A 23,025-nucleotide genomic window follows, 5' to 3' on the forward strand; every position below is an offset into this window, starting at 1 on the left:
GCAGACAACATGTTCATGATAGCACAACCCTGAATTCCACTGATAATGTGTACTTTCCCTCAAACTCATAATATATGTGGTGGCTTCACTCTTTACTCCTTGATACTGCCAGATAAAATTTATGTTACTAAGTTAGTACGCATAAATAGATGGAATGTGTTATTAAAACACTGGATCAGACTTAAATCAGGTTCTTTTCCTTGCCGTTGTTTCTCCTCCCGTCTTCCACATTGCTCACACCAGAGCAACATTTGAGTTGTAGGATTTATTCCAAGACTGTCTGCTGAATCTGAAGGCAGAAGTCGTCTGGCATTTATTTTCAGCTGAAATATGTTTGTCCTGAACCAAAGGCTAAGGCTATGGAATGCTTTGAGGCTTCAGACTTTCTCTCAAACTGAGCTCTTTTCTCTCTAATTTAAAATGGACTTTTGCTAGCAAATGGGTATTGTTTTCTGTTGCTGTGACCCTTGGCTGTTTACTTTTTAATTACATTTCAGAAGTATGTTTAAGAAATAAAAAAATTGCAATTGGTGCTTTTCAGGCATTTGTACTTTCTGAAAGCATCTTAAATAGCTAAATGCCTCTTGTACCTTATTGAACAATACAACTTGGGAAAGGAGTCTAAACCACCAGTGAATTATGACCATGACAAATCCCTCTCATGTCACAGTGATTATAATTAGGTCTACTAAACCTGTTGAAACATTTCATATGTAAGTTGATACTGGCGGTATACAACAATAATAGAATTAATTTTGAATATTTCCTAAGTATGTTAGATGAGCTCAGCTAGATCTGACCACAGCCCCATCACGTCCAGCATCATGTTCTCAAAGTGGGCTGATATCACACATGTGTGGAGTTCTGTTGCACTCATGCCCTGCTTGTGAGTTTCCAATAGGCATCTGGCTGGTCACTTTGAGAACATGATGCTGGACGTGATGGGGCTGTGGTCAGATCTAGCTGAGCTCATCTAACATACTTAGGAAATATTCAAAATTTGGGGGTGGGGGCTGTCCTGCATATACATGAGACCTTTTGCAGTTCTGCAACTATAATTTTAGTTGGGACAGAGTAACTCAAGAGTAAGACCTACACAATCTGTGTTCAATGCTATATCAAAATTGTAAAGTTCTTATGCACTGTGTTCACTGTTTTCTTTCAGAAAGTGTTTTAAACATATGCTTATGTCCTGGAGGGCAAGACTTTCTGTGGTAAGTACCCTCTCTAACTTTTGACTTAATTTAAATGTTTCCAAGTTGTATGATACATAACAGACACATTAGAAGTGGCTAACCTCAGTTGATTATTTGTTAAATTTGTGAACATTAGGACCAAAGAAGATTATAACTATGGCTTATCCAAATATTCCAGGCTGAAGCACAATTGTTATAGTTAAAGCTAAAAACAGTTTGTCTGGTTTGGCTATAACAAACTGTAGTTAGTTGAAAGTGGAAGGAAGTTCTTCAAATCTCCGCATGACTGCACTGGAGAAGGGTGGGATGTAGGCTTGTGGACATCTTTAGTGTTAATGTCTTAATGTGGCCACTGTATTTCATACTATTTTGGCATCTTATGTTTCTCTAGAGCAGGCATCCCCAAACTGTGGCCCTCCAGATGTTTTGTCCTACAACTCCCACGATTTCCTAGCTAACAGGACCAGTGGTTGGGGAAGATGGGAATTGTAGTCCAAAACATCTGGAGGGCCGAAGTTTGGGGGTGCCTGCTCTAGAGGGTCTCTGCAAAGCCCCATGTTATAGCTTAGCTCAAACTGCTTCCTCAGTTTCAAAAATTGTTTGCCATTTAAAAAGCATAAACTCAGAGCCCTCTTGGGTGCATAGCAATAGTTTTGTGGTTTTTGGATTCTAGCCAAGTCTGAGTAAAAATGAAAGTAATTTTTAATTGCAGTGGTTCATCTTGTTTTAATATAAATGAGTATAACACTTTATTTTTCAATTAAAACTACTTGAAATATCTTTAATTTGCAACTTATTTTAAAGACCTCGTTATTGCATATTTTGTTACCATTGAATATTTTAAATATATAAATATTCGTTCTAGCTGCACAACTAACAATGATAGTTATGCATTTAAAATAACATTGTAATATCCTGCAACTAAACTTGAATCTTTGAAATAAAAATGTTAGATATGGTCACCAGTTTCAAATACAGTGGTGACTCGACAACCGAATTTTTCGACTTACGAGTGGGGCAAATGGCCGCATGCTTACAAATTTCTCGACATCCAAACGGAAACCGCTGTGGTTTTAGATACGGTTTTTTCGACTTATGAATTTTTAGATGGGGTTGCTTCAACTTACAAATTTTTCCGTTTCCAATGCATCCCTATGGGAAATCGCGTTTCCAATGGCGCTTTTCAACTTACGAATTTTTTGACCTACGAGGGTGCCTTTGCAACGGATTAAATTCGTAAGTCGAGGCACCACTGTAGCTTTATGCACAAAGCTTCAAACTGACTAAACCAAAGCAAAGGCAGATATTCACAAAAACAGGAAACCCTTTTGTGTATCCTTAGCAGCCCTGAACTATGTATTAAACACACCGTTTTTTAAATGACTATTAAGCTTTTCTGTTGAATATTCATTTTCTATGATAAAGTGCCTTCAGTTATTTTTTAATAAGAATTGCTCACTCATCTAATTCTCTTCTGTAGTTGCAAATAATTTGATTTAAAAGTTCCTCATAACTGGAAATGAATTTGTACTACATGTATTAGAGGATTTAAGTTTGATGTTAGAGAACAAAATACTATATAAGGCAAACCATTCTAAAATGTGAGGTTATATTATACCAGTATATTGAATAGGAGCTCAGAAGAGGGTTTCCATTCCACTCAAAAGTACAGAAGGGCAAGGACAGTAGGGACATGAGAGGGAATACATGCCCAGGAGCATTGTCTACAAGCAGCATCTTTTTAAGCTGCAAATGTTTCTCCTCAAGGTAACACGTCACTGATGAAATGAAGCAGTTGTGGAACCAGTCCAGAAATGAAGAAGTCACCCAGACCTTTTTGTTGGATTGCCAAAGCACAGGAAGCAGATTCTTGATTTAGGGTATGGGGTTTTTTGAGACCTGTTTAGGAAACCTAGCTTTATTAAGTTTCAAATTCATAAGATTATTGTTCTAGCCAAAAGTCATGACAGTCTTGTAGGAATAGCATTAATAAAATACAGAACATCCGTCCATAAATAAGCCAACATCCACATTGAAAAAGAGAGAAGCTATCAGAGAACTAATTAGCTTAAATCCAGCTTGATTTCAGATTAAATCACCAAAACAACTTAGAGGCTTTATCTAACTCAGGCTTCCCCAACCTCGGCCCTCCAGATATTTTTGGTCTATAACTCCCATGATCCCTAGCTAGCAGGACCAGTGGTCAGGGATACTGGGAACTGTAGTCTCAAAACATCTGGAGGGCCGAGGTTGAGGAAGCCTGATCTAACTCATCTAATTCTCTTCTGTAGTTGCAAATAATTTGATTTAAAAGTTCCTCATAACTGGAAATGAATTTGTACTACATGTATTAGAGGATTTAAGTTTGATGTTAGAGAACAAAATACTATATAAGGCAAACCATTCTAAAATGTGAGGTTATATTATACCAGTATATTGAATAGGAGCTCAGAAGAGGGTTTCCATTCCACTCAAAAGTACAGAAGGGCAAGGACAGTAGGGACATGAGAGGGAATACATGCCCAGGAGCATTGTCTACAAGCAGCATCTTTTTAAGCTGCAAATGTTTCTCCTCAAGGTAACACGTCACTGATGAAATGAAGCAGTTGTGGAACCAGTCCAGAAATGAAGAAGTCACCCAGACCTTTTTGTTGGATTGCCAAAGCACAGGAAGCAGATTCTTGATTTAGGGTATGGGGTTTTTTGAGACCTGTTTAGGAAACCTAGCTTTATTAAGTTTCAAATTCATAAGATTATTGTTCTAGCCAAAAGTCATGACAGTCTTGTAGGAATAGCATTAATAAAATACAGAACATCCGTCCATAAATAAGCCAACATCCACATTGAAAAAGAGAGAAGCTATCAGAGAACTAATTAGCTTAAATCCAGCTTGATTTCAGATTAAATCACCAAAACAACTTAGAGGCTTTATCTAACTCAGGCTTCCCCAACCTCGGCCCTCCAGATATTTTTGGTCTATAACTCCCATGATCCCTAGCTAGCAGGACCAGTGGTCAGGGATACTGGGAACTGTAGTCTCAAAACATCTGGAGGGCCGAGGTTGAGGAAGCCTGATCTAACTCCTTTCCCCCAATTATTTATTTATATATTTATATTATTTGAGCTAGTGAATAGGGGGCACTCTGTGTGTTATGAAGCTAAAGGTGTCTAAAAAGAAACCAAACCAATTTATTAAGTGTTGCCATATTGCCACAGAGCAGCAGTCACTCTATCCAGGGGTTCTTTTTTCAGCTTTGACAAAGCAAGTCCACTCAGGCATTTTCTTCCAGAAAAGCCCTGTCTTGTCTGTGTTGAAGATTTGCTCTGGAAGGTATTCCTTGTCGTCCAGTAACTGTTTTAGTTGCACAAGGTATGTTTTTGCAGCCTCTTAGTCTTGCAGATGCAGCCTCTCCTGTCGTTCAGATATTCTTCAGGTTGAAGCAGATTTTAAAACTGTTAAGCCAACTTGGGTTGGCTTTAAATTCCTTGGTAGCCCTCTCCCCATTTGTGGTGGAAGGTTTGAAGTGCTCATATATAGGCTTGGAGCCTTTTGATGCAAGATGCTGCCATCCATAGGAGCACGTTTCCAGTTCATGCCTTCGAGCCACAAGTTCATTGCTTTCTCCCATATTCACCAAAGCCTTGTCTTGCACCTGGCTGGTCACCTTTGCAGTCAGTGGTGTGCTTGCTGCCACAGCCTCACAGATCTCGTTCTCATGCACATTGATGGCATGGATGCTGGACTAATTGCAGCCAAATCTGAGTGCTACAGTACACATAAATATGCCATCTCTGAAGCAGTCCAGTAGAGCCAACTTCTCTTCCAGTGTGGGATCCACCCTCTGCTTCTTGGGTTTCCCATCAGCTGATGATGGTAATGCCTTGTGTTTTGGGGCCATTTTGTGGTCTGAAGCTCTCCAAACACCTCCACAAATCTCTGTGGTCTCCTCCAGTCACCCTCTTCATCTGCCTCTTCCACATCTAAACACTTTCATGAAGACTGCTGGGATTGCTGGCCATTTTTTATGCTCTCTCACCCTCTCCGCTCCCTACCCCACCCCATGCACCATTTTCTTATTTTTTCATTGTGTGTGCAACTTTTCATCATTTTTTTTTAAAAAAAACATTTTTCTGCAACATGTGTAAAGCTATGAGCACATATTTTAAATAAGTGTAAGATGCAAGTTACCTTTATTTGTATTCTATTTGTGTTCTACAACGAGCACCAGTTGTTCGGCTCTTCTGTTATATTTTAATAGCTAAGCTTTGTACAGGATTCACTACATCTTGGAAACAGTATCAGGTATTTATATATCATAGGTATCTATTATTGGATTATTCTGTGGCCAGCTGGCTATTAATTTTATTGAACCAGAACCTGATGGGATGTTGCCTACAGGTTTACTGTTAGCTGTCTGTCTGCCACTGCAGAAATGAATTATGCATTCACATATGATGATTCTTGACTGAATAACATGAACTGCTGACTAATAATAAACCAGTAGGCAAATGAAAATGTCAGACTGTATCATTACTTCCAACTCATGATTTGGAGACAGTCTGGAAACTGAAGGCTCTCCTACTTATTGGCAAACTGTTGTGGGGAAGAGGGGGGGGGAAGTGTATAATGGCTGCTGTGGGTGGAAGAATTCTAAGCATTAGTAAAACTCAGGTGTCTTATAATGGTTTGCTGTCCAGGCTATTATAAGGGACCTCAGTCCACTCCTGAGTCTCACCCATTTTAATACTTAGAATACTATTGAATACAATAAATTCTTCCTTTAATTGTATCAGTCAAGATAAATTAGATAGGTGGCTGAAATTTAGGCTATTTAAAGTCATATATGTAAAATGAAATAAATTACAGTTTTACAATAAGCAGTTCTGATAAGCTACTGTAAAAAAGGAATTAGTACATTTTGACCTATTGATATGGATACAAAATGTACATTTTGTTATAGCAACCATGAGTGCTTTGCTGGGTGTGATGCTCATAATACTCAAATCCCCAATTGAACAGCATCCTGAAAGCTACTAGTGAGGCTCTCTTGTTTCTATGTAAGCCTGGGAAGATAGGAACAACCAAACAAAAAATACCTCCTGTCTGCAACTTGCTAAAAAGCAAGAACGAGAAAGCCCTCTCATGAGTGTGTGTCTTGTATTCTACCTCTTTTACAAAGGGAAGAAAGGCAAATACAAGGGAAGAGATGAAGAGGTAAGATATGTGGGGTATAACAATATAGGACTCTGGCCTCATGCTGTGCCCTGTGTGAAGGTCTCACTCTGCCCCTCACATTTTAAGAAACACATGTAGAGAATCTTGCTTGAAAGCCCCCAAAACTTAAGGTAACTTCAGGAAATATTTTGGCTATAAAAAGCCAAAATTCATCGTACAGAGGAAGGAAAGGAAGACTACACCCACTTGATATTGCTACTTGGGAAATTAGAAATAGAAGATTTTATTTTAGGGGATTTTCTAATTTATGCAAATACTGAATCTTGTAGGTCTTTGCAATACTTTCCAGCTGCTAACACTATATACAGTTGTACCTTGGTTCTCGAACGGAATCCATTCTGGAAGTCCGTTCAACTTCCGAAAATGTTCACAAACCCAATCACGGCTTCTGATTGGCTGCAGGAAGCTCCTGCAGCCAATCGGAAGCCATGGAAGCCCTGTTGGACATTTGGGTTCCAAAAAACATTTGCAAACCGGAACACTCACTTCCAGGTTTGTGGCATTTGGGAGGCAAGACATTTGAGTTGCAAGGCATTTGCAAACCAAGGTACAACTGTATATCTCTTTGCAGGTATTCAGCTCCTAAGCATTGCAGGATTAAACTGGTGGACCAGGTGCATGGAAAGATTAATGAAACATATGTTTACAGGATGTAATGAGCTTTTTATAATTGTTTGCACAATTATATTTATTTTTAAAATACCTAATCATAATAAAAATAGGATTTTTTTTTACTGAAGTACCTTTTTAAAATTATAATCTTAAAAATGCTTGCTTAATGCTGTTATTCAGGGCTGCTAATCATAAGTGCCCAAGCTGCACATTTTTGCAAAGTTCAAAGATATTATCACATACCATGGTTTAAGTTTCCTGCTTTCAGTAACACTAGATGGAAGGTTTATCACTAGAACATGTTCATGTATTTCTTGGAATAGTTTTTCAAAAGCTAACTTTTTCAAAACTTGTTGATGACTAAATAAAAATCATGTGGGGAAGGGAGAGCTGCTGACTTGTTTAGTTCTGCAGTGATATTTCAGCTGCTGTCTTGGCAGGCAGAGAGACTTTTGCTGTTGTGGGTGAAGCAATTGGCTGGGACAGAGACTTTGACCAAACTGCAGGGGCCCTGTTGCATGGGTGTAAGCCACACTACCACAGTCACTGTCTTTGGATACAGCCACGCCATACAGTTAAAGCATATGACTTCCCCCAAAGAATTCTGAGAACTACAGTTTGTTATGAGTGCTGAGAATTGTAGCTATGTGAGGGGTAGACTTTCAGGGTTCTTTGGGAGAAACATGTAATTTAGCTCTATGGGGTGGATGTCCTCCTGTTCCTTGCTCTCTGCCCCCCCCCCCACGTACAACTTCACATATGTATTCATATTGTTGTCACATCATTTATGTCCTGCACAGTATTGAAGTAAGAGCATGTGGGTTTTGTAGCAGTAAGTAATCTACTCTTAAAGGAACTAAACTACCAGCACTGAACAGAAGTCAGCAGTACAGTAGCTGGTGGAAATCAGGTATTACTTTTAAGTGAAGTGAGCTGGTTGGTTGAATCTTTAGTTGAGACTGAATTGCCATCAACTCTGGAGGTGGAAATGGCTTCAGCAACCACAGGAGCCTCTTTATGAACTTGCTGAACATGTGTTGAAGAGTCCATTTCCCTAGGGAGCCTGGATGATTGATTGAGCTGGGCAGCATTATGGAATTATTAGGCCCTAAGTATGAGGGCTGTACAAAGATAAAGCTTTTTCTGAGAAAGCGGAGAAGAACCAACGTATTATGAGGTGTTCACTTTTTTTATAAAGCTTAATGGGGAAAAGGTGAGCTTCCTGGACTATGCAGCTAGGGAAACACGAATAACCTTCCCTTTGCAGCTACAATCTCCAGGAAGATCACTGCCCCACCCTTCAACAAGAGAAAACTCTTTCCAAGTCTAATTGCAGCAGCAGAGGGGAAATCTTGGGAGTGCTGTCTAGCTGGGAAGGGAGTGGTAACCCTTACCTTCCAAGCTGCAACTGCCCACTATCTCCCCACCTCCATTGTAATAAGGCTTTCTATTGTAGCCAGCAAAAGGCTTATCTGAAGCCTAATCATGGTGCTGGCTCTCTGCAGCTGTGAAACATCACCTACCAAAAAAATGTCCCTTTGCACTGCAAGTAAACTTGGGAAAAGGCATTCTTTGGTCCACAGCAGAAGTCTCCTTTCAACCCTAATTTTAGTGGGGGAAGGACCATGGGGGCGGGGGGGGGGGGAGATGTAGAAGGTCTCAAGAAAGACCTTTGCGGGTACAGCATAGCAATCAGTAAGTTATGCCATTATATCACTTGGGGTCTCCCCCACCCTGAATCTTTCTGGAATCCTTGAGCTTCCTGACAACAATAGTAGTGTTGCCATTGTGAAGTTTGGGAAAAAATGGTCAGCTTTAAAAAGCTTACTTGCTTGAAACAGATTTATGTTTAATTTTTTTAAAATAATCCAAACTAAAATGGAAAACACACACCTCTGAATGAGATCAGTTGAAGAATCTGTGGCTATACTAGTACAACAGGCTATACTAGTACAACATTGTTCTGAGATTAATGAGTCAGAATGTGCTCTTTTAAAACCTGATTCACTTATTAAAAATGTAAGAAGACAAAAGAGGAGGTTCATGCAAATTGCAGTGCCTTAGTTATACTAAAAACGTCATACAGTACTTAGAAGATCTGCAAATTTTTCTGGGGCACTTTTAAATATTTCCTTTGGGATGTGAATGGAAATGCCAAACTAAGCTGATATTCTGACAGGAAAAGTCTTTTTTGTTTTGTTTTTATGATACAAGTTGTGTGTTTTTAATTAATTGTATGTCCTGTTTTCATCAAGACCTTGAGTGATCCCAGTTTCTGAAAGTGTTAGAATGATGTGTTCTGTCTTAAGGATGAAAGGGATAGTTATTGCAGAAAGGAAATGACATACTGCTGCTCTGAAACTGTATACCAGAGGTGTGTGTTTGGAACATCTCCCTTTTAAGGGGAAATATTTTCTTGGCTGGTCAGTTAATAGATAAATGCTCTTATATCTGCATCAGCTAGTTGTGAAAAACTGTCAGGAATAATGCTTTGCAAGAACTAATGTCATTTGGAAAGGCAGTGTAGCTGTGAAAATAATCAAATTTTCATAAGGCAGCTTTTATTATATTACTTAGCATATTGCATTATCAGTGTTTGCAGTGTGCAGCTTTTGCCATAGTGCATGTGTTAAATGTACAAAGCAATTGTATGCCAAATTTGTTAAAAATGTAGATAAGTCATTGTGTGCCTTGTTTTTTTAGTTGTAAAAGCTGTAATTGAAATATTAGAATATTTCTCAGATTCATGTGGCCACATTAAATTAAACCTTAGCTTTAATAGTTTTAACATTCAAAGGCAAGGGAAATAAGAAAAATGGCAGTATCAAAATAAATTATTCCACATGCTTGTTTTCACTTCTTTTAGTCCCTCCTCATTACCCCTCCCCCTCACGACTAACTACTTTGTTGGACAAAATCCTGCCCTCCCATCACACCATTCACCCTTAATTCCAATATTGCAATAGTTCAATGTGGGAATATTACAGCAAAATTACCCTCTCAAAACACTCCTTTCTTCTTGAAAGCCTTGAGTAAGGTATGCTCCCAATTACCAATCAGTTGATGGGTGGGAACACACCTTCAAATGCTCCCCATTTCTTCAAACTACAGTGGTTTGAAGGAATTGAAGATGTACTCAATCAAAGAAAAAACTGGGAGCTTTAAGCTCCTGATTGTTCCTTTGAAGTCCCATCCTTACTTGCCCTATCACTGGACAACAGCTAATATTTTATCTCAAGTATATCTTAAATTTAAGTTAACACTTCTCTTAACATGTATAGTGTGACCTGCTCATTTTTAACTACAAGTGACAGGGTTATAAAGTCAATAATCAGTTTTTACACTTTCCTAGATACAGTTACCTTAATTTCATTGAGTAAATTGATAAAATAATTGGTTTTAAAAACACCGTTTAAAACTCCTTTAAAAAGCTCGTTAAAACATGGTTATAAAATTGTGTTTTCCATGAAGCTCTGCGGCCAGCTGCCTCACCTATCGCTGTGTTTCGTCTACTCTAGCCAATTTCTTTGTGTAAATTTATGTTGTACTTTGTTGTTTTCAAGCTGTTTTTAAGTCTTTTTTAATCAATGTTTTATATTTGTTATTAGATGCCCTGATCCCGATTTCTGGACTGGGAAGGGCGGGGTATGAAAAAATTATTATTATTATTATTATTATTATTATTAAATTATTAAACTAAAATATCAAAAACCATATTGTATATTAGATGTATTGTATAACTTTTACACAGTTAATAAATCATGTCCTATTTCCCTAATCCCCCATTGTATAGTATATACCTAAGGGTATATTCCCACATTGAACTTGAAAGACAATGAAGAGGACCCAGCAGATTTTCAAATATGGGATAGAAATTTGGTTTTCTTTATGCAAAATTGGGGTTTGAAACATTTTATATCATGCCTTCTGATCTAGAAGACTCATCAAACTTCCTAAAATCCATAAAACATTCAAAAGGAAAGAATCCAAAGAGGAGACACAACTTGGGAGCGAAGAAACTGGGCGGAAAACAAGCTAGCAGAAACCTCTGTTCTGTGGACTGCTATGAACACTGAGGCTTTTAAGCATCACTTTTTTCAGGTGCAGCTTCAGCCTTACAGTGCTATTCACCAAAATGAATAGGACAATGATTAATTGTAAATTATATTTAAAATATGCTCTTGAAAATTGTTCATGAGTATTTGCAGTGAAGCAAATAGGTATCATTTTCCTGAAATACAAGGCATTATATGAAGTGGGCTTGGAGGCATGTAAAAGGTCACAGTAAGATAAAACTATGTGAAATATGCAGTTTTGGCACTTCATTGTACATATTTTATAGACAATGGTTTCCCCCTTGCACGTATTTTATAAGCCTTTTAGACGTTCCATGCTGAAGACAAAATAAATATCTTAGTTGAGATAAGTAAAATTATTGTTTTAAAGCATTTTTATCAGTTGAGAAGTCTAAATAAAAACAAGATAATCTCTGCCCACAGGCTAACATTCCAAAAGACAGACATGACCTTCACAGGCACTTTTGGTAAGGACATACATTTACAGAGGGCCTTCTCAGTGGCTGCTTCCAAAGTGTGGCATTCCCTTCCACAGGCAGCTAGACTGGCCTCTCCTCTGCTTTCCTTTCACAGGCAAATACTTTTTTCCATATAGATATCTGGTCATTAACTGGGTGTTGTGGTAGGATCTTCCGAGCAGGAGTACTGTACATTTTCTCTCTCTTTGGCTTTCAGTGAGTGTTGTTTTTACAAGGGTTACACTATATATACAGGCATCCCTCCACTTATGTTCTACTCTTGTGTAACCATGTATACATGTTGTGCTGGGGAATGAAATGAAAAGAAGAATGAATGAATGAATGAATGAATGAGTAAGCAAGCAAATAATTAAAATAAAATCTTACCAGGAAATGGTGGGAGAGAGCTGGAGAGTCCTTGTGGCTCATGAGCCCAAAGATGCTGCCAGTAAGAACAGAGGAAGCCCCAAAGAAACCTGAGACACAATGGGACTTTGTTTAGACTGCTCAGCATCCCTGTCTTAACAGCTGACGTGTGGGGTATGGCAACAGCATCAGCTGCTTCCTCACGTGTCCTCCAGTCTCCAGCTGACCTCAGAGCTTCAGCTCTGGTTGAAGAGATAGTTATGTGGAGAGAGAGAGCTTGAGAGCATGGAAAACTTGATTTCACTTATGTGCACCAGAACATAAAGGTAAAGGGACCAGTTGTGACTGACTCTGGGGTTGCGGCGCTCATTTCGCGCTATTGGCCGAGGGAGCCGGCGTACAGCTTCCAGGTCATGTGGCCAGCATGACAAAGCTGCTTCTGGCGAACCAGAGCAGCACACGGAAACAGCGTTTACCTTCCCACTGTAGTGGTACCTATTTATCTACTTGCACTTTGAGGTGCTTTCGAACTGCTGGGTTGGCAGGAGCTGGGACCAAGCATCGGGAGCTCACCCCGTCACGGGGATTCGAACCGCCGACCTTCTGATCGGCAAGCCCTAGGCTCTGTGGTTTTAACCCACAGCGCCACCCGCGTTGTGGTGCGGAGATGTATGTATGTACAGAGGGGGAAAGCTTTGATCTAGTCCATTGTCTAAATCCATACCCTAACCACCTGACTAACAGAATGGGAGAAAATAGAATGACTGACAAGAAGTTTGGGGCTGGGAGCAATAGCTTATTGCTGGTAAAAATAGCAGTACTTGGTTATCACAGTTTTGTTCATCTTGGATGAGCACTCGATGAGTGATGAGCTTGAGAAAGATACATCAGCTTTCCAAGAGCTTGCAGCTTTCTCAAATTTATTTATTTAATTCAATACAAAATGCTGCTTAGTCACTTCCTGGTAGAGTTCCCCAGAACTGTGTACTGGATTGATGAAGGCCTAAGAGATGCTTAGGCTACTTGCAGCTCATAGCATCTGAGGGCACCCAGATGGAAGTAACCAAGAGCTGCAAACTAATTTATTTTGTGGGTACCAGAAAGCCGACTAGGACCAGAGATACAGAACGCGCTTGTAACATAGTATTTATCTTATGAATGAAACTGTTTACAGTTCTTATGTGATTTCTTGCTACAGCCCAGGAGGCAAGTTTTTAATTCATTTTGCATTGTCACCCCACATTCTTTGATGTCTATTGCTATCCAGCTCAGATTCCTGATAATTTGACTAACAGCAACATCATAGAATTCCTTGATGAACTTCACTGTTTGTTTACTTTAAGCACTGTTTATGCTTCTTGTTTTAACCATTGACAAACCTTTTGACAGATGAAATTCATAATGTGATCACATATGCCTATATTTAGATGTAGATGAAGCAGGGCTTTCCCCTTAAAACCCTCTAGTAATGGTTCTTCCTCAGTAGTGGGGTTTGTTTGTTTGTTTGAGTTAGTTAGTTTTTACTTTTAAAGATTTCAGCCTTCAAATTACTCAGTTCAGCTACCTGGCAAATGTGAATTCCTGCAACCCTTTTTAGACTATTGATGTTACATCAATGTCTTCCACTTCTGTAGTAAAGAGGCTGGTTTTAGCAATAAGCCACATATTTTAGTCCAAATATAATTTTCACATTTGAATATTTTTACGAACACTTGGATAGATACATGCCAGTTTGGGTGACTTGTTTCTTTTTAATATTCATTGCTTCTAAAGCTCATTTTTGTCACCTAATTATGAAGATACACTCCCAATATCTGCTGCAGTGAAGACGGGTGGAAAGATTCCATCTATCTGCTTATTCCTTTGTTATAGTTTTTCTGGTTGGGTTCATGTTTCCAATATTTGTGTTCTCTTTATTCAAGACCTCCAATTTTAAAAAGAAACCTGTGTTGTTGTTGTTTTTTTAAAAAAAACATTTTCTTTGACTCTGCCATTCACCCATGATTTCATCCTTTTGGACTTGATTGTGTGTTCCTGTCCTCCCTGCCCCCCACTTAGGTGTTTTATATGCAATATTTAAATCTCATTATAGTGGTTTCAAATAATGACCACCTTTTCTGAAGTAGAACCAGCTCCAAAATTCACCCTGTAGTATCTGTTCTACGTTCCTGGAATTCCAGCTTGCAGGCTTACCTAGCTGCACTGGTAGGTTGAATCAAGCCACCATTTAAATTCCCCACAATTCTCTGGAGCAACACTAGGTTGAACATTCCAGGGCACTGTGGGGAATGTAATCAGTTGCTTCGCTCTGTTGGGCTCTGACAGCTGTTTGAGGATCCTGATGCTTGCCCTGTCCTGAAAGGAAATATGCCTGGCCTGGATTTCCTGCACAGTTTTCCACTTGCATTTAAGTCTGATGCATTGTTTTGAGAGGTTGAAATTGAGATTACAGTTGGGGGTGTGTTAATGATAGATCTTGTATTCTTGGTGCATAGTATGAGCTCTTGATTTTTATCTTTAATAACTTTCAAATATTTTTTGTTGATTCTCAATCTCCCCTTACTCAAATCTACTCAGATTCTAATAAGGGGGATAGATTTGGAGCCCTTTGGGTGCAGGCCCTGGAATGCTCTTACCTGTATAATGCTGCCTACCCACTAAGCACAGATGGTTGGGGTGGACATATTATTTTCTTTATGCACTCAGGTTGATACTCTGCAATTTGTAGCCATGTATGTTCTCTTGTGGTGGGATTCACCTAAAACCTTCCATCATCGGAAGACCGAGAGACCTGAGCAAGGAATTCCGCTTGCACAACAGGGCTCCACCCCCCTCCTTCCCTGTGCCTTCTGAAATTGGCTTGGGGCAGGCAGGAGAACCCGCAGAATAGCTTGCTGGGAGAGGAGAGAGGGGATCGAGAGGGGATCGTTCCATCTGGCAAGCTGCAATGCTAATGCAGATGGAATGTTGGTAATAGTGTGGCATTGAATTCCACCCTTGGTTTTTCTGACAGTGATTGCCAGGTTCTTTGAAGTACAAGGCTGCTGTGCCTTTAATAGTCACATAACTGGGAATTAAATTTTCCCCACCTCTGTAGCATATGAGGAGAAAAGTGCTGCCATATAGGATTAATTGGGAAATGATTTGTTTGTTCAAATGGTTAGAATAAATTATGATTCTGCCATAAGAATTTCCACAATAGTACTTCAGATTTTGAAAATATATTTTCATTCTTTCCTCCCTGACTAGCGGGGGTTTCTTACAGAGAAAGCTTTACAAAGGTGTGTAATTAGGAGGCAGTTCAGTCTTGATGCTTATCTTTACGTGACCATATTGCCAATCACTCCTCTAATTGGTAATGTGAGTTCATCTGAATACAGCTACTGTCAATGTTGTCAACTGAGTGGTTAAACTTGCATGCAAATGCATATGCAACTAGTTGATATGAAAAGGCCCTAGTTAAATTTCTTAAGAAATTATCTGCCTGTACAAAGCTCTTCACCTGACTACTAGTAATTATCTATAAGTAGTCTGAGTAGAAGTATCAATTTTGAAATTCTGAATTCTGGATAGTACTATAATGTGTGCTTCTACATATGAATGCCTCATAAATATTTCCCAAGAGCAATTTATTTTTCTAATTAGCTAGAAGAGTCTCACTTTTTTTTACACATTGCTTCAAGCAGTTTTGAATAAATCAATTCAAACACACAGCTGTTGTTCAAAACTTCACTTAAGTTGCTGTAATTCTCAATAGCTTATTAGAATGCTTCCTAACTAGTCGATTTAATAATACCATTTACAACATGATTATAAAATAAATTAAACCAGTCTCTAAACTTAATGGATAAAGTAGAGAAAGGGAAATTGTCAGGGTCTCTGCTTATTTTGATAATAGGCGTTGCAATATTCATGGCTTATTCAGAATATAACTTATACTAAGAAATTACTCTGTCATTTTTCTGAAACATACCATTTAGGAGGATAAAAGAATATAAATGTTAGAAAAAGGACCATATTTTTAAAATAGCTTCAACAATGTTATTGGGCATGGTGTGAAGGCCCATGTTCCAGCAACCTTGCTGATGCTAAGCAGATCCGGATTAGGTCAATGCCTGGATGGGAGACCACTTGGTAACCATCATGAGCAGCAGAAAAGATGCACAGCCAGATTTATTTACCTTCATGTCATAGATTTGTGTGGATGTCTTTAATAAAATGTGTATATATCATAAAAAGGATAACAAATGTTGGAAATGCAAAGAATTGGAAGGGACCTTTTACCATATGTGATTTGTCCCTGAGTAAAGAGCTTCTGGGACAAGATTTATAATGAGTTGAAGAAGGTGTTTAAAAACACGTTTCCTAAGAACCCAGAAGCCTTTTTACTCGGAATCATAAGGAAAGAATTGCCAAAGAAAGATGTTAATTTTTTTCTGTATGCCACGGCAGCAGCTAGGATTATATTAGCTAGGAATTGGAAATCCGAAGATCTCCCTACGGTGGACGACTAGCAGATGAAGCTGATAGAATTCATGGAACTGTCTGAACTGATTGGGAGAATCCGAGATCGGGGAGAGGAGGCGGTGGAAGAAGATTGGAAGAAATTTAAGATTTATTTGGAGAAGAAATATAAAATTAAAAATGGACAATAAGGGAAGTGGAAGTACAAAGAGGCTGTAGAAGCAACTAGATATAGTAAGAAGAGAATATGTTTAAATGTAACAGAATTATTAAGATTTTTAGATCCAAATGATATTCTGAAATATTGGGAATGTGTGTTTAAAATGGATCAATTTATATATATATATATATAATAAGTATTTTAGAAGAAGAAGTGGTTTAAGAAGAAGAGAGTGCTATATTAGTCATTAATAGAAACGTGGAAGGGGGGAAGGAGGAAGTTGACAGTGTAAGAAATATATTTGAGAAATGTTAAAGAAATGTTTTTTTCTTTTTTTCTTTGTTTTTTGTTTTTATTTTTTCCTGTTTTTTGTATCCTTTGTGTTTTTTGTATTTGTTATAAAACCAATAAAATATATATTTAAAAAATGTGTATTTTAAAGGGCCCAGATATAGATTTGTAATCTCAAAATGCTTAGAGTGCTGAGACTATGACAGAGACAATTGCAGAACATGGACTTCTTTCAGTGCTGGTGAACAGGATCAGCAACCTGCTTCCCCTAGGTAGAAAATAAGCTGCAGAAAGCTGCCTGTAGTCTCAAGCAAAGTCCTCTCACTTTTGTAAATCAAGGGTGGGTAGTGTCCTTGGCCAAAATAATAGAAGTGGTCAGATAACTGGTCTGAGAACCTTATGCTTTGGTGGGAGGGAAGGAAGATGAGCTGAATTATGTGCAGGGTTGCTAGGCCTTCAGCAGGTACGGAACATTATCAGTTTCTCAGCCTATACAGGTTGAAGATAGTTGGAAAATTTATTCTACTGCTCCACTGTTGTTATCTCTTTCTTTCTTTTAAAGTAACAGAGGTAACCAGAATAACCATTCCTACCTATCTTCTCCATGCATGAGCAGCCTGGATTTGAGGGTGGTAGCTGAGTAGCCTTTTGTTTGAAGCAGGGTTTGCCTTGACCTCGTGATGAGGTTCTAAAATTTGTCATCAACCCCAACCCAAATTCTTTAAAATGTAAATAAAATAGTCAACAAATATCAATATATAACCAATATTTATTTATCATCAATCATTACTAGGAATAATAAAATATAAAAGATAAGGAAGTAAAACAAGTGAAAATAATAGTAGTCCTTGACTAAATTATTGGAATATCTCATATTGTTGTTGTTTAGTCATTTAGTCGTGTCCGACTCTTCGTGACCCCAGGGACCAGAGCACGCCAGGCACTCCTGTCTTCCACTGCCTCCCGCAGTTTGGTCAAACTCATGTTTGTAGCTTCGAGAACACTGTCCAACCATCTCATCCTCTGTCGTCCCCTTCTCCTAGTGCCCTCAATCTTTCCCAACATCAGGGTCTTTTCTAGGGAGTCTTCGCTTCTCATGAGGTGGCCAAAGTATTGGAGCCTAAGCTTCACGATCTCTCCTTCCAGTGAGCACTCAGGGCTGATTTCCTTAATATCTCATATTAAGCTTTACTGAAAATGAAGTTGGGGAACACAATGATACTTACATGAAGTTTTAAAATTTTCTTTAACAGAACGTGACACGCAATGCCTACTGATCCTGATGCCTGCCATTGAGAAATCATCTGTGCATGCTTGAGTTTTAAGGACATGTAAGTGAAAATATTTTAAAAGTAAAATTTAGAGATTGTTACTTATTTTCCTTAAGTTTCCATTATAAACATAGATTCTGGGCACACTCTAGCCAAAATCCCATCGATAGGAGATGCACCAATATGCTTGAAAGTTTCTCACTGAAATCAATAATATTTAATGTAGATGGACTATGTCCTATGTTAGTAAAATGTTAATCTTTTGATTATATTCCAGCAGCTGTTTTCCTAAGCTAGGACAGAAATCAAAAAGTTTTTAACAGCTCTTGGTGGGGCTTGATTTTTTTTTCTTAAAGTTGGGCACTGTTGTATAGTTTTAATAAGTCTTTGACAAATAAAATTATATTGTAAACCACCATATGATCTTCAGGTGAAGGGCAGTATAGACATTTCATAAACAAACAAACAAACAAATAAATGGTGATGATGAGAGGAAAAGTGTTGCAAACCAAAAACTCACTCCTAATTTTAACATACTGTATTTAGTGAGACCATAGGGAGTATCCTATTATTGAAATTTTAATATGTGATATCTTCCTTAAAGACTATAGGCACAGGTAGCTAATTAAAGTTAATAAATAATAGTGGTAATATTATGAACAAGCCCTGAAAAAAGTTCTAGGGCCAATCATAAATGTAAATAAAGATTAGAATAATATCTGGACATTCCTAAAATACAATTTTTTCTACTATTTGACTGTTTTCCCTAATGTTCCCATGGTTTTTTTGTTATGTATTTTTTTCGGTGGTCAAAGTGTTCCACATACATTAGCTCAAGATGCATCCTTGAAGCTGTGAGATAGTGAGTTGCTTTAAGGCCACCTGGTAAGCTGATGGCTGAAGAGAGATTTGAATTAGGGACTTCCTAGCTCACAAGACATTAAAACAGGAATACAGAACCTTTAGATGTTTTGGACTCCAACTCCAGCCCCAACCAGCGTGGCCATTTGGTTTGGCCATCCCTGCTTTAAAGGTTCACTTAACAATTTTTTTCCCCTTCACTGCATCCATTTCCAATCTAATCACCTCACTAGTACAATTCATGCATCTGATGAAGCAGGCTTTAGCCAGTGAACCCTCACACAAACAATAATGTAGCTCATCTTTAAGTTGCCACAAGACTCAGTTGTTTTATCAGACCAACTCTTCCTGAATTTCCATCCTCTGACAGTATTGTTTAGGAAAAACACTTATCAGCTATTGAAACTTAGCTTTGAGAACTTGGGTTTTTATCTTAATAGCAGGGTTTGCCAGCTGCTTCTTGTGCTGGGAAAAACACTTATCAGCTATTGAACATTAGCTTTGAGAACCCAGGGTTTTATCTTAGTAGCAGGGTTTGGCCAGCTGCTTCTTGATCTCTTCAGGTGGCAAAAGCCCCTCTCAATTCCATGTCTTTCCTCTGAGAAGCCCATGATGTCATTCCATGCTTGTGTCCCTCAAACAAACGTAGAAATTAGAAGCTGATAATATTTTTTGTGTGGGTTATAGATGCAACATGTTGCCCTTCAATTGGAGTATTAATTAATATTAGTGTTAAAGACAAGTCCCGAAACAGTATCTTCTATGCAGAGATTGTATTTGACCTTAAAGAATCCAGGAACCAGGAACATTTAAAGAGCTCTTGCAAGCATAGCAAACCACTTGAGCAAGACAATGACACAGTACAAATAGGTCTGTGTATCTGATTGTATCAGATGCAGCAATAAGAGCTAGAAATATTGCACCTGTATTGTGCCTCTTCTGGAAGTCACTCCTGGTACAATTGCTGAGTGCAACTACTTAAGCGCTGTGATTTGGTCTGACATTGGGTTGTTTTGTGTTCAGAATATCACCAATGAAGACTGTTGTTTAAAAAGCAAGCTTTTAAAGTAACTCATATAACAAGGTATCAGGAAAAGAAGTGTGGCATTTTGTTTTACTAGTTAGTGGCCTTTCTCTGACATCAGATAATACGTGTTTTAATTCCCCATATATGATCAAAAATAAGAAATTTAACTATGTATTACTTTTTAACTGCAGTGAATGGGTAGTATGTTGTCTGGTTTCATGTGCACAGTCTGTGCAGTCATTGTAATTATTTTTCTAGCTTTGGAGTTACAAAATCTGTGCTTCAGCTTAGCTGCTTTGGCTGAGAGTTGGCTCTAAATAGTAGGTTCCTTTACAGATTGCAAGAAAACCTGTCTTTATCTGGGTTGACGTCTTGATAATAATCAGTCTGATTAGTAATACCATTGGTGCAAGCTACATAAGAGGAAGCTTTCTGGCTCTGATCAAATGTCCATTTAGTTCAGCATTCTGTTTCCCTCAGTCAGGGACATGAAGGCAATAGCCCTTTCCCATTGCTGTTCCACAGCATACTTCCTCAGATCCAGGACATGTTGCAATGGATAAAGTACTCTACAATAAGGGTTCATATATAGTAATACAGTAGTCAAGTACCAAATGTGAACATATATTCTGTTGTACTCAAGAACCATATATTAAATGGAATAAACAATGTGACTCATAAGACCATGAATAGTATACACATGATGGTTATTAGTCCATTTCGACAAGTGAGTGTTTTCCCAACATGCCCCAGTGATCTTGAGTCCTTGGGGGAAAATAGTTTCAACAAACTTCTTAGGGGAATGTGTCCCAATTCTTCATATGCATCAATGGTCAAAAAAATAAAATCTATATTGTTTTCACATTTTGGGTCTTTCTCTACTGCCTTCCACCCAAAGGTATCTGGCTGACAGCTGTTCCACTCCAAAGCTTCCCAGTAGGTGGGTTGCTTACTGGGAAGGGCATTTTGGCTGGCTGCTAGCTCAAGAGCCTGGGAGATGCTCCACTCCAGTATTGCCTATAAGTTTTTTTAAATGGTTTCAGTTTGGTTCACTTTGCAATAAAAGGAAAAAGGCCTGCCTAAGGAATATTGGTCACCTCAATGGAAGCGATGTCACAAGTCATAGCTTTGGGAAATGTAATCCAGTCAATGCAATCCAAGTATAATTACTGTCTCCTCCCTCAGGAAATGTGACCATTGTTCAAGACTAAAATCTAATCAGACTAGTGAAAGAGTGAAGAATGCCGCCTTATATCTGCAAAAGAAAAAGACCCACCCCATCTTGCCATGTGCTTCAGAACTATATTAAGCAAGGCTGGTCAGGAATGGCACCTCCCTGATCCAATCAATTTTTGAATTTGCTTTGAAGCTTTTGTCCAAAAAGGTACAAAAGCTGAGGTCCTGATCCCACTACTACTTCTGATTGCTCAGTTCCACTTTCCTTGAAATCACTTGCTGTAAATCCCTTAAATGGAGGTCTAACTCCATTATCCTCCTCCGCTTTCCCCTCCCCAACACTGGTTCCTGCACCTCTGGATGGTCACTTGCTGCGTCAAGTGCAGCTGCTTCAGAAGCCCTTTTCAGGAATTTACTTCAGTTCCTTCTTCTCTGGATCCCTGCTTGCTGAATCAGAGATCTTGGTTCCAGCTGCTCAGAGGTCCTTTTCAGGCCTCCTGCCTGCCTCCCTGTCTCATTGTTTCCTGCCTTACCTGGAAGATTCAACAGACACACACTAGTCCTCTTTCTTCAGGATTGCCAACAGTGTTGGAAAGGTACATTTTGTTTGCTTTTCTGTCTTCTGGAGGTCCTTCCCCTATAAAATGTAGCATCCACATCTGCTTCCTCTTCCTATGTTTTTAGATATATTTTTAACATCCTACCTTGGAGTGTCTGCATGTGTGGGTCCTCACCAATTCAGCTGTCTGAAAGGTACGCCTAGAGAGGAAGTCTGAAAGGTACGCCTAGAGAGGAAGAGCAGGCTAGTGTGCCTTCCTAAGCAGCTCTGAACACCTCCCCTCCCCTCCCCTCCCCTTATACCTTATGTGTTTGTTTGCTTTGTGTGTTTGTGTGTGCTAGTTTAGTCATGGTTAGAATTAACTAATTCTCACATACCAAAGAAAATGCACTTAGCTGTCCCCATTGTCAGAGTAGATATGTATTGTTGCTGAGCCCCACTGAAATGGAAATGTGTAGATTTTCTTACTTTTTCTGCCCAATAAGCATCCCCATTCCCTGTGTAAATTACTGTGTAAATCTGCCAAGATGCACTATTGCCACTGACTAAATGCCAGGAACGTGTGTATGTGAAACACACGTCTTCCAAGGAGGCTTGCTAACAAGGTCAACATGATACAAATGTAGTGCTGGAGCCAACATAGTGCTCCTGTAGGTGTTTGTTAATTGTGTCAACTGCTTCCTCACCTCACCCTCCTACCTCTTAGTAAGCAACAGCTCCCCACCAGCTGGGAAGCTAGTATGTTGACTCCACACCACCCAATGAACTGTTTATGGTGCTCTGTGGAAAAATTACTTCTTTCTCTGGGAGAGCAAGGAGTCTTCAATGGGGGCTTCTTTCCTTCCCCCCACAGCATTTTCCTGGAAGGCATGCTGGCTTGGGAGATAGAGAGTGGAATGGCATTGTCCCCCTGGCTGGGCTCACCAAATAGCAAATAAATCTTAGCTGGAGATGCTCAACTTTAGCTTTCCTTGTTTTCTATTTCAGTGAGCAGCTAGGCTAGAACCTGCTTACTTCAGAACCCAGCCCTGTAACTTGCCTAGTATTAGAGGAAAGTTATTCCCTGCCCATGTGCAGAGTGTTGTTCTATCTTATCTCTCTAATGAGTAGCTACAGATCAAGCTCCCAGAGGGGAGTGTGTGGTGGCACACATGCATCTGTCACCTTCCAGTAGTCCAGAGCCTGCTGTTTGAGGTGGTTGCCTCTCATGCACCATCAGTGGGCTGGGTCAGGCCTGGAGGGGCACCATATTGGCAATGGCTAAACTAGCCA

The 23,025-nt window shown here is 39.1% G+C and overlaps 1 long non-coding RNA gene across 1 annotated transcript in view; it reads left to right on the forward strand.

Annotated features, from left to right (window-relative positions):
- LOC132592455 (uncharacterized) overlaps window positions 1-10,646 on the forward strand; it is a 51,066-nt gene extending 40,420 nt beyond the window's left edge. The window contains exons 2-3 of the long non-coding RNA XR_009557955.1: window positions 1,166-1,214; window positions 2,964-10,646. This is a non-coding gene — a long non-coding RNA (uncharacterized LOC132592455). The remainder of the gene's footprint in view (window positions 1-1,165; window positions 1,215-2,963) is intronic.
- Window positions 10,647-23,025: the final 12,379 nt, after the last annotated feature.

The sequence above is a fragment of the Zootoca vivipara genome, chromosome 7 (genome assembly GCF_963506605.1).
Source record: "Zootoca vivipara chromosome 7, rZooViv1.1, whole genome shotgun sequence".
In the NCBI taxonomy this organism is placed as follows: domain Eukaryota; kingdom Metazoa; phylum Chordata; class Lepidosauria; order Squamata; family Lacertidae; genus Zootoca; species Zootoca vivipara.